Source organism: Camelus bactrianus, chromosome 14, assembly GCF_048773025.1.
Source record: "Camelus bactrianus isolate YW-2024 breed Bactrian camel chromosome 14, ASM4877302v1, whole genome shotgun sequence".
Taxonomy (NCBI): Eukaryota; Metazoa; Chordata; class Mammalia; order Artiodactyla; family Camelidae; genus Camelus; species Camelus bactrianus.
Window position 1 is genome coordinate 20,109,027 of NC_133552.1, and position 2,776 is coordinate 20,111,802.

General features: G+C 34.1%; 1 non-coding gene across 1 annotated transcript; it reads right to left on the bottom strand.

The window, feature by feature from the left end:
- Positions 1 to 1,252: 1,252 nt before the first annotated feature.
- Positions 1,253 to 1,325, bottom strand: TRNAV-CAC (transfer RNA valine (anticodon CAC)). Its single transcript has one exon. It is a non-coding gene; the product is annotated as a tRNA-Val (tRNA).
- Positions 1,326 to 2,776: the final 1,451 nt, after the last annotated feature.

Consider the following 2,776-nt stretch of genomic DNA (forward strand, 5'->3'; position numbering starts at 1 on the left):
AGAGGTACTTCAGGGTGATCACTGAGACAATTTGTCTTGTGTCCCCAGGAGTTGGTGGGGGCACAAGTCTGGTAAAGTCTAAAGTGAGAGAATGTGCAGTCGGGACAGCTGGCTGCCCTGGGAATAGCCTGGAATTTGTCAAGGTAAAGAATGCAAGAATTTAGGACAAATTATTTGTTTAACAGGAGTTTAATACACAGTGTTTTTTTCATAAAAGACGGCTGATGGAAAAGTTGTAAGAAGTCAAGGAAAGAATGATAAAATAACAGATGGTGAAAAGTAAGCTGACAGAACTCGGAAAGGAGGTAGAAAAAAAACCAAACTGTGATAGTTCTGAAAATCATGAAAGAAACAACTAGTAGAATACGCATGATTGAAAACAGACAGCAATATAGTTGGAAAACAAAAGAAAATCACACAAAATAAAACAAAAACTAAGAAAAGTGATTAGAAACAATTGATAAGGTACTGAAGACAAAGGACTTCAAACATTGCCTAATTGACATCTAATTTATGTCTTTAAAAACAGTAATAGAATACATGACACACAGATTCCATTTATTATTTCAAAACATTCTTAAAATAAAGAATGTCTTAAACCTTTGAAAAGTTAGTGAATTTCAAGGCTAAAGAAAAAATTCCATGGGAATTACTATGGAAAACTAAATTAAAAAAAATTTTTTTTAGATCACATTGCTTTTAAACCTCTCCCTAATTGTAGTTAATGCCCAAAGATGTATGTAAAACTTTGTTACCAATCTTTGAAGTGAGACACAAGAATCTTATACCCAGCTCAGTTGTACTCTGAGTCAAGTATAAAAGTATCAGACATTCTCAAACATAAGAAAAACCATACATCTTGAGCCTCATTTGAAGAAAAAACGTTGACAATGTCTATTCAACTAAGAATAAATCAAAATTAAAAAGAAAAAGTTAGAAATAAAAAAACTATAGTAAAAGGCCTTGCAGTCAACAAAGAATTCATTGATCAAGTTTGATAGAACTGAAGGAATTATGAGGAGAGAACAGAATGTATGTGTGAACGTGGGGAAGTTGAGATAAAGGGAGGCAGGATAAGAGGATGATTTTCTCATATTTATAGTGGGAAGTCAACTGACGATGCCTGAAATTAAACATGTAACTAAAGACGTACTATTCCTATTATTCTAATATCATGTTGTTTTCCATTATCTAGTCTTAAACTTGAAGAAATATTTTAGAAACTAATAGCCCTATTTTTTTTTTTTTCAAATGGAGGTACTGGGGATTGAACCCAGGACCTTGTGCATGTGAAGCATGTACTCTACCACTGAGCTATACCCTCCCCACCCAGAAACTAATAGCTTTTATGACAAAGAAATGTTTTCTTTTGCTATGTATTATGACCTTATTTTAGAAAATTATGTCTTATTGTCTTACCTTCTGTGTCAATGCAGAGAGAAATAACATAGACAATATTCACCAAATATAGACAGAGATTTTTTTTTTCTATATCGCTTCACTGGTTATAATGAGCATGTATAATTTTGGGGAAAACCAATTTATTTATAAAAGATAGGCCCATATCCCTTTATTCACAACCCTTGGGACCAGACATATTTCAAGACTAGAATTTTTCAAATTTTAGAAAAGTGATAAGGTGCATATGGGACACTGTTAGGGAATTGAAGCCAGCCCTCCAAAAGCAAACATGTTAATTTCACTGCATCAAAAGTATGACTATTCACAGTAATGGGAAAATTATGATTGTAATAAGCCTTTTTAATATGAGTTCAGGTCAGGTGTTATCAAATGATTTTTCTGCAAACCAACAAAATCTTTTTTTCTTTTTTCATTTTTGGAGATCTTTCAATTACAGTTTTATGGATAAGGAAATATGGACTATTCTATTTAATTGGAATGTCCACTTAATGTAAGCAGCTTAATGTACTGCAATCATACTAATGTGTTTGTGCAGTCTGGAGACCATATATTTTCTGCAATTCTTGATTTTCAACGTGTTTTCCAAGCTACACAGCAATCTTCCTCTGCTGTAAACATCTCTCTTCATCCCAACCCTTATCCCTCACTTTCCTGGGTTTTATCCACACAGGAAGGAAAGATGGTAGGGTTGAAAAAACACTAAACTGAGAATTAAGAGATTTTATTTTAGCCCTGATCTCTAGTAGCTTTGACTTAGACAAGTCAATTTTCTCGATAAGACTCTTTCTACACAATACCAAACACTTATAGCACATTTTAGATCTAGCTATGTGACCCCAGAGGTCAGCCTTGAGTGGAAAAGAAAGGAGGGATTTGTTAAAAAGAACAACAGTGAGTGGAAGGTAGGGACCAGGCAGCCAGGCTCAGATCCAGTTAGGCACTGACATACAGGTTTTGTTAACATCCTAATGAACACACAGTCTCTCTTCTTTGAGAAATCCCATCTTATTTGTTTTATTGCTTTGATGTAAGAATACCCTAGGGTACCTCACAATACACTCCACTTCTCCACATTAGATAACTGGACAAGAATGTCAAACTAAATTAGGATTTAACCTGATGTTTTATGAGGTTCCATTGGATTCTAAGCCACATCCTCCAGATGTATAAATGTACATATCCTCTAGTGAAGAAAAACAAGTATCACAGAAATCTTGTCTTTAGTTTCTATGAATCATTCACGGAAGTTTAGAAATAAAGAAAACATGAACCTTCCTGCTCAGATTCCTATAAAATAGGTATGTAAGCATATTCCTCAGATGGGTTTGTGTGGAAGAGTTCCATTATGAACAGC